The sequence below is a fragment of the Anas platyrhynchos genome, chromosome Z, assembly GCF_047663525.1.
Source record: "Anas platyrhynchos isolate ZD024472 breed Pekin duck chromosome Z, IASCAAS_PekinDuck_T2T, whole genome shotgun sequence".
NCBI classification, from domain to species: Eukaryota; Metazoa; Chordata; class Aves; order Anseriformes; family Anatidae; genus Anas; species Anas platyrhynchos.
This window is the reverse complement of record NC_092621.1, coordinates 7,267,489-7,277,032: the sequence shown is the minus strand read 5'-3', so window position 1 is coordinate 7,277,032 and position 9,544 is coordinate 7,267,489.

Below are 9,544 nucleotides of genomic sequence, written 5' to 3'. Positions count from 1 at the left end.
CAGCTGCTTTTGAAGGCAGAAAACTTTTAAATGAGTAAATTAAAATAAAATGCAAAGACAAATAAATATGTCAAAGATGGAAAGAAATAATTTTAAATGAAGCTGACAAGATATTTCTCTGGGAATGTAAGATTTATTTTTTTTTGTGCATCTGTATTGTTAATGTCCTTGACTGTTTTCTCTCTAATTTTTAATCTGAAAGTCATATTGTAATTATCCTAATGTTGGTCGTCCTCAGTCCTGTTTTTAGACTCCTAACAATTTTTGGTACATAGATAGATTTTTGTATAATTCATGCAAGTTCTTTTTCAGATCAGATCCTAGGCTGAAAATCACTATTTTATACATTTTCCTGAATTACACTAATTGTAAAGGCATTTCAAAAAATTAAACACTTATAATTAAGTCTTTGGGATTTACTAATGGGATTATACTTAGACCTCTCTCCAATACAAGATATCTGAAGGATCAAACTGAGAATCGGTGATGGATAATATATCAAAAACTGAGATTTAACTTAAGGTGTGGCACCTGGTCTGGTTGGGATGGAATTAACTTTCTTAATAACAGCGTGTACAGTGCTATGTTTTGGATTTGTGTCCAAAGGAGTGTTGGTCATACACCATTGTTTTACCTGAAACACCAGAGTTTCAAAACTTATACGAAGGTGTCTCACTCTCACAGAGATGAGAAAATTTAATTTGTTCACAGCGATTCAATTCTCAGTTAAGAATAAACACAGATCTGTGTTTAAATTACAGAGAAGGAAGGAAAGAAGGGAGGGGAGGAGGGAGGGAGGGAGGGAGGGAGGGAGGACTAAAAATTAAATTAAGAAGAAAGGATAATGGATAAATAATATCCTCATGGATATTATTTATGTAGATTGCTCTCTATTACTAGGCTTCATTTTCTTTTATTTTTGCTCAGTTTTGTGAGGAGTAAGTACACAATTTCACACTCTTTGGCTATAGTTATTTTCTTCAGGGAAGGATGAAGTACTGGGTAGAATACAGCTGCTTTAACTGAGGCAAATGCATGCACAGTATGGACGGAAGTGCTAACTGAAGGGATGCATTCCCATTTTTCAGTCATACAGTGTTATTGAACATCAGACTGCTTCTTTTCTTTTTTTTCTTTTTTTTCTTCTTTTTTTCTTTTTTCTTTTCTTTTCTTTTTTTCTTTTCTTTTCTTTTCTTTTCTTTTCTTTTCTTTTCTTTTCTTTTCTTTTCTTTTCTTTTCTTTTCTTTTCTTTTCTTTTCTTTTCTTTTCTTTTCTTTTCTTTTCTTTTCTTTTCTTTTCTTTTCTTTTCTTTTCTTTTCTTTTCTTTTCTTTTCTTTTCTTTTCTTTTCTTTTCTTTTCTTTTCCCTTCCCTCCCCTCCCCTCCCCTCCCCTCCCCTCCCCTCCCCTCCCCTCCCCTCCCCTCCCCTCCCCTCCCCTCCCCTCCCCTCCCCTCCCCTCCCCTCCCCTCCCCTCCCCTTCCCTTCCCTTCCCTTCCCTTCCCTTCCCTTCCCTTCCCTTCCCTTCCCTTCCCTTCCCTTCCCTTCCCTTCCCTTCCCTTCCCTTCCCTTCCCTTCCCTTCCCTTCCCTTCCCTTCCCTTCCCTTCCCTTCCCTTCCCTTCCCTTCCCTTCCCTTCCCTTCCCTTCCCTTCCCTTCCCTTCCCTTCCCTTCCCTTCCCTTCCCTTCCCTTCCCTTCTTTTTTTTGTTTGTTTGTTTTGTTGTTGGTGGTGGTGTTGGTGTTGTTTTTTTCTTTTTCTTCTAACTGTTATGTATTTCACCTCTACAGAAAATCCCATATATATGTATTTTTATTAAGGCCTTTTTTTATTCTTCTTAAGGCCTATTATTTGTTTTATTTATTATTTAGTTTTTCCAGCAGCACTGGAATTGCTGATGACACTGAAATCCTGTGTTGCCAGAGGACAGCTTTCTTTGTTTGTATGTTCTAGATACTGAATGTAACCCAGAACCATCTGCAGACACATCAGATGTGAAAAGGTAGGCTAACATTTTCTTTGACATGTCTATCTCTGAGGTTTGTTTCAGTTATTATTTGTAAGATATTCCAACAGAGAACAGAGCCCCTTTGCACTTGGGGCTTTATAAACATGCAACAAGGGATGATAGTTACTCTAAAGGGCCTACAATATAAATAGACAACAGAATAGGGAGGGAAAGCTTGCTCTGAGATTTGCCTAAAGTCACACTGCAGGGAATAACCGGGAATAGTATCTAGGTCTCCTGACCCCCTCAAGTCTGTTGCTTTATTCACTAGGCCATGTTGTCTCCCTCCATTTAATTCCTTTTTTTTTTTTCCTATCAGATAACATTCATCAGCACAGGTTTGTGCAGACAGACAATCAAATAAAAGAAAAGCAAGCAAAAACACACATACACACACACACACAAATATATCTGAAATTATGCATGGAGGAAAACCACCCCTTCTAAAGATTTGTTACAGTGGTCCGTGAATAGGGTAACAGCAACATTCATGACTTTGCCTATGGGATAAATAACCCATATCCTGTATAAGGAAAGTGAACGTATGTTTATTTGTAGTGTTTGAAGGATTGGCAAATTTAAGATGATATACAGCTTAGTCTGTTCTGTATGTGTATATGTTTGCTAGGGCAGTGTCATCTGTGGGGTAGAGGTAAAGAATGGCATTGGGGTGGCAGCAGGAGAAAAAATATCTTTCAATATTTCTCATTATTTCTTTTAAATCCAGTGCATGCCCAAAATCAATTTAAGCAATCACCCCTAAGTTAAAAGATAATTTGTATGGTATCCCTGGAAATCTCCTAGTTTTGCTCTTAAGCTCGTGGCAGATTATTTTTTTTCTCTTTTAAAACAAGATGACAATTCAAGCATCTTTAAGTAAAATTTCTATGATATGATACATGTGTGACTATTGGACATTCTTCATTCCCGTGCCTTTTCTGCTTATTTAGTGATCTACATGAGTGTAAATAAAAATCACGTTAATGCAGAATTGTTTTATCAGCTAGGGATCTCATACAGTAGCGAAAACAGCAGACTGTAAATCAAGCCTCTTGAATTCCTTTCTTATCACTGGAAAAGACTTCATTGGCAACCTTTGGAGAGGACATTTAAGGTGGTACTTTTTAATCCCTACAGTGCAAACCAGAGTCCTTTGTGACATTGATGTTGAGGTTTTCTGAATTCTGTGTAAGCAGAAGCATAAAGTAGGGCCACTTCAGAGCTTTGTCCCTAACACGCTATCCTAGCAGGTGCTGAGCACACCTGTAATGAAGTCTGTGCAGTGTTGAGCTTTTTTTTTTTTTTCTTTTTTCTTTCACTTAGAAACATGGTCCACAATTTGCATCAGAGGTTCCATAAAACCCTGTGGATATTCTATTCTAAAACATGTTTGAATGCTATATCTCGGACTGTTAGGCATCACAAGTGAAATCTTTCCATGGGCTTAGGGATACCTGTGTGAGAAAAATAATACTGTTCATTGCGCTGGTGGGAAGAGCTACCTGTAAATCAGAAATAAGATCTCACAACTAGCTCATTTGTTACCTGAGTTCAATACTGTCTCTTCCCACAGATTTGTTGTGTTACCTGGGACAAGCTAGCTTCCCTGTCATACAGCATCTCTGTTCCCCCTGTTGCAAAATAGTGAATAACAACTACCTCTTGCCTTGTTTGCTTAAACAGCAAGTTCTGCAGGCAAGATAGAATTCTTTATTATGCATATGAACAACATCTGGCCTAGTGTGCCAGGTGCACAAATCATTTATTTATGTAATTAGTTAAAACGTGAGCTAAACTGTGATAACAAATCCATGTAGGCACTCTTAGTCCAGGATGAATATAAGGTATATAGAGTGAATTCTCTTTCTTTTTTAGAGCTTATTGTGTATCACCTCATATCTGCTACAGGCAAAACACATGTGAGTTGTCCCGGATGAACTGATATAGGATCATCTGTTACTCAGATGATCTAGCTACTTGTTCATGTGTAGTACTTTTTCAATGCTTTTAGTAAAGTAAGTAATGTTTACAGTGTCAGTTGTACTAGGCTTGACTTTGAAGGACAATTGAACCTCCTTGCCCACGTTTATGCAATGCTTTTTATTGCCCCTGCAATCCCCTTCAGGGATGAGGAAGTTTCAGGAAAGCTCCAGAGGATCTTTCACTGTCTGACCAACTAAATATTGATGGAATAGGCAGAAATTTGGGGACTTGCGGGCTGGCAAACAGTACAGTGACTACTTGTTCTGCACTGGTAAATAGATGGGTGTTTATTTATCTTCTGATCCAGAACATAATCAAGCAGGTTATCTGAAGACGTCTGTGCTTTGCATTAACCTGTCTTCAAATTAGAACAGAACAGGAGCAACAAGCTTCCAAATCCACATTATGTGCTCAGTTGAGATCTAGCAACAGAAAACATCATTTTCCAGAGATTACGGTGAATCACAGAATTTCTAGGTTGGAAGAGACCTCAAGATCATCGAGTCCAACCTCTGACCTAACACTAACAAGTCCTCCACTAACCCATATCCCTAAGCTCTACATCTAAACGTCTTTTGAGGACTTCCAGGGATGGTGACTCCACCACCTCCCTGGGCAGCCCGTTCCAATGTCTAACAACCCTTTCAGTAAAGAAGTTCTTCCTAACATCTAACCTAAAACTCCCCTGGCGCAACTTAAGCCCATTCCCCCTCGTCCTGTCAGCAGGCACATGGGAGAACAGACCAACCCCCACCTCACTACAGCCTCCTTTAAGGTATCTGTAGAGAGCAATAAGGTCGCCCCTGAGCCTCCTTTTCTCCAGGCTGAACAAGCCCAGCTCCTTCAGCCGCTCCTCATAGGACTTGTTCTCCAGGCCCCTCACCAGCTACGTCACCCTTCTCTGGACCTGCTCAAGCACCTCGATGTCCTTCTTGTAGCGAGGAGCCCAAAACTGAACACAGTACTCGAGGTGCGGCCTCACCAGAGCCGAGTACAGGGGGACGATCACCTCCCTAGCCCTGCTGGTCACACTGTTTCTGAAATGCTTGCTGCATTTCAGCTGAGATGTGTGTGCTGTAGATATAGCATTATATATAGAAGTCATATACAGAAGCATATATAGAAGTCATTAAACCAAGGGCTAGGCAAGCCCAGGACAAACACAAAGTATGCAGAACTGTTAGAGTGTTTCCAGATATTTTATAGAATAAACAACTGTATAATCTCAGGTTGATGAATCTGAGATGCAGATAATCTGCATCAAATTCTGCTCCTGAGTAGGTAATATAAATCTGGAGAACTACACTAAATTTTACTGGATTTTCCTGGTCATAACAACAAAACATGATTGTGTTTTCTTGCCCACATCAGCCACAAATGCTTAGCAGCAGCAATAAATACTTGCTTTGATTCTAGAAATGCAGTAATAGCAGATTCTGTGTGTATCTTTTATTCCCCTTTGTCTTCCCTAATTCAAACTAAGTATGATTTTAATGAAATTAGATCATTATTTTTCACTTGAACTTCCTTCTGCACATGTAGATATGCCATAAATTTGCTTTTTTTTTTTTTTTTTAATTTTATTTTTATTGTCAACCACTATTAGGTGTGACTGCCTTTGCTTTGTATCTTTACTGACAAATCTATATTAATAACAACATCAATATTGTATTAAATCTGAACTATGGGAATAATTTGTAATCACACTGAAATTAATAATGTCACATATCACATGGAGAGTCATAGTGTATGGAAAGTAGAACTACTATTAGCTTGGGTTATTATTACCTTATTATGGCCATTTAAATAGGATGTAATTCTGAGAATTTAAAGGTCATTTTGATTTATTCAGTTTAGTTTCTTATGTGTTTAGAAAACTAATTAAAGAACAATGTGCTTATATCAATTCTTAATGGCAAATATGTGTGAATGGGCTACTTATTCTGAAACCCAACAGAATAGTGAACATTGTTATAATTTTCAACATTCAGTTCTACTTCAGCTCAAAAATGATCTTCCCTTGCATTAAAAGGATTTCATGTAATTCTCCTCTTCATATTTTAAAAGGGATGTACTACGAATATTTCCCCCCAGGCCTGGAAGACTAAATGATCTCTTGTTAGTTTGAGCTTTCAGAAAAATGACAAAAATAAATAAATAGGGAGAAATATAATAATCTCTGAAATAGCCTTTAATCCCCATGACTGACCTACAATTTGTTCCTGAAATAATGACTGTCAATTGCTAAATGTTTCCATGTTTCCATGAAGTCTTAGACTGTGATGATAATCACAGTCTTTTTTTTAAAGAAAAAAAAGAAAAAAGAAAAAAAAAAAAAAAGAGCTCCTGATTTTTCTTTCCAAAAAGTAATATTTAAAAAGTTATGACATAAATAATGATGTATTTCTGTGTTGTCTTGCTGTGTCAATCCTACTTGCACTTAACCATAAGAGGTCTTCTAGAATCATAGATATTAAGTCTGAAAGTGATCTGGCATGTCAATCCATTCCATCTCCCTGCAAATGTACAGTCAATATTCAATATGAACCCATTACACAACACCTGATGCAAAGTCAGTCAAATACTCACATGACCTTCCATTTTCTTTTGGAAAGGGCTGCCTTCTGGAAAAGGCAGCCTCCATGCTGAGAAATATGGAATATGTGGTAAAGGTCTCAAGGCAGTTTTGCATCCAGATGGAATTACAAGAGGCTGGATGAGTGCCTAATTCCATTTCAGTTTTGCCAAGGCCAGGAAATCTATAGCTAACACCATTAATTATTCAATGTCTGATCTGGAAGGTGTTGTTTCTTGAAAGCTCAACATTCTCGTGCTGGTGCCAGACACCTTCAGCAGTGGAGAAGTGGAGGTCCCTTGTGTATCTCCAGAAGCATTTCGTACAAAGTTAGGGGATGTCACCATATCTCTTATTCAAAAATCGACCCTCCTGGCTTATCCAGGGAGAACTGACAAGGTTATCACCAGAGGCAGGTTGCTGGGGGCCTGGGCTGGCAATAAAAATGAGAACATGTGGAGGCTCATATCCAAAGAGACAGCTACCTGCTAGAAGCAGTTGCCTGGAAGAGGTGCAGGGAACTGAAGGGAGTGCCTGTATAAATATAACCCTCTCTTTGTTACATCCCAGAAAGTTTTGAGACCAACCCATATGTGCAGTTGGTGGGATCTAAAAGGAAGCAACTGGATTGTCCTTTTGTTATTGTGCTCTAAATAAATTTTCCAAGTGGAAACTTGTTAACCCTGACCATTGCTCCTATGTCTGCTTATATGCAAGACCTCCTCCAGCAAATCAATCCTTACATTGTAATGGCACTCACTTGACAAGATATGTTTGGCTTAGTGCACTGCTGCTATTTGTTCTGTGTGCAGCATCACAGAGGGATGTGATGTGTAAGAAAACTGAACAGAGGAGCTCATTGATATTCACGAAGGGCAAAGACAGCTGGCTGTGAAGCACAGTAGTGAAGTGAGGAAGGACTCAATTGCCCTCATTGCTCTGTGATGTACTGAGGGTACCCAATGGAAGTTTAAAATAAAAATAGAGATGAACACTTCTGAGGCCACTATATCTTTCATAAGTATTACTCTTCATCAACAGTTCTTTGCTGATGTTCCTTTGGCTTTCTTTGTTCATCCTTGCTATTCCCTTTTTCCCTAATGAGAGCCCCTCAGCCTCCCAAATAAAGGAGGGACCAGACAGTAATCTTAGAGAATCACAAGGCAGGGGATTTGATTAGTGAGTGGATGTCATGTAGGTGCATTGCCCTGAAAAATGCTCTATGTAAAAGCTTCCCTGGTCCAGGAGGCACCAACCCTCAAAGACATTTCCCTGAAGCACTGTCTCTCCAATGCTTCTTGCTTGGTCTGCCAAGGGGAGGTGAAAATAGAAGAGGAGAAACTTCACATTTGGAAAGGTGAAGACTACCATCCAGCTAATTCAGCTCAGTGGCTTTGCAGCAGTCTGGGGTCAAAGGTTTGGATGGGTCAGAATACATCCACCATCCTCTTTCCCATCAGTCCAGAACCAAAACAGTGAGAGAGGAACCTTTAAACAGGATATTTTAAAATTTCTCCTTCTCCTTTTTTCTTCTCCTAGTCCTTCTCCTTCTCCTCCTCCTTCTTTTTCTACTCTTCTCTTTCTTCTTTTTCTTCATATGACACTTGGGATGACATTGGACTGAAGCTAGAGTTCAGAGCTTGACTCTGAAGTTATTTGTTCAGCACATTTAATAGAGGTAGTGTAGTGCAGTGCACCAGAATTCCTTAGCCTGGCCTTGTGTTTATGCATGCAACAAAATACATTGAAGCACAGATGAATATTTGTAGAGAGCTGTGGAAATAAAAGCAGAAACCTCAGTTCAGTTACCATTTACCTACAAATATTTTCTTAAATAAAAGGGAAGGAGCAGATCATACACCTTAAAACCATTTCCTGACAAAACTCAAAGGGTTATAGTGTTTGGTATTACATTAGGTTTGTGGCCAGTTACTAGTGGGGTTCCACAGGGCTCCATTTTAGGGCAGTTCTCTTCAAAGTTTTCATAAATGATCTGGATGTAGCACTTGAATGCATACTAAGTTTCCAGGTGACACAATACTAAGAGGAGCCATTTACTCCCTCCAGGGTATATAAGCCTTGCAGAGAGATCCTGAAAAATTAACATACTGGGCAATCACCAACTGCATGAAGTTTAACAAGAGGTGGATTCTGCACCTGGGATGAGGCAATCCTGAATATACATTCAAGCTGGGGAATGAGAGGATGAAGAGCAACTCCATGGAAAGGGATGATTTTTGTAGAATCATATAATTATTTAGGTTGGAAGAGACCTCCAAGATCACCTAGCCCAACCTTTGACCTAACACTAACGAGTCCTCCACTAAACTGTATCACTAAACTCTACATCTAAATGTCTTTTAAAGAGGATGGTGACTCAAGCACTTCCTTGGGCAGCCCATTCCAATGTCTAAAAACCGTTTCAGTAAATAAGTTTTTCCTAATATCCAACCTAAACCTTCCCTGGTGCAACTTTAGCCCATTCACTCTCATCCTATCACCAAGCACATGGGAGAATAGACCATCCCAGCTTCATAATATTTGGCCAGTAATTCTCTTCAACCCCAAGAAATTCTAATCTCTGCTTTGGTTTACATCCCACTGCAACACTAGTGGAATTCATTGTTGCAATCTGATTCAGCTGCATATATACTGTATAAAAATTTCATAGCCTCATGAGTATGAGGCTTGCTCATTACAACAAGGTGACCTTGCTAGAAATATGCCCTATGACCTTTTTCTTTTCTTTTTGAAGTCAAATAAATAAATAAATACACCAAAAATAAACAAACAACAAATAAACAAACAGAGTAGTAGAACAAATGTTGGAATCAGTGGAACAAACTTACCCCTAGGTAAGGATATCCAGTGTGACATAACTGAGAGGTATATTCAGAGGGCAAAAGACCTTTTCTGGTCTTCTGTTCTGATTGTGATACATTCCTTTCCTGACATAAGGTTGTGGACTATATTTGTTTCCCTCT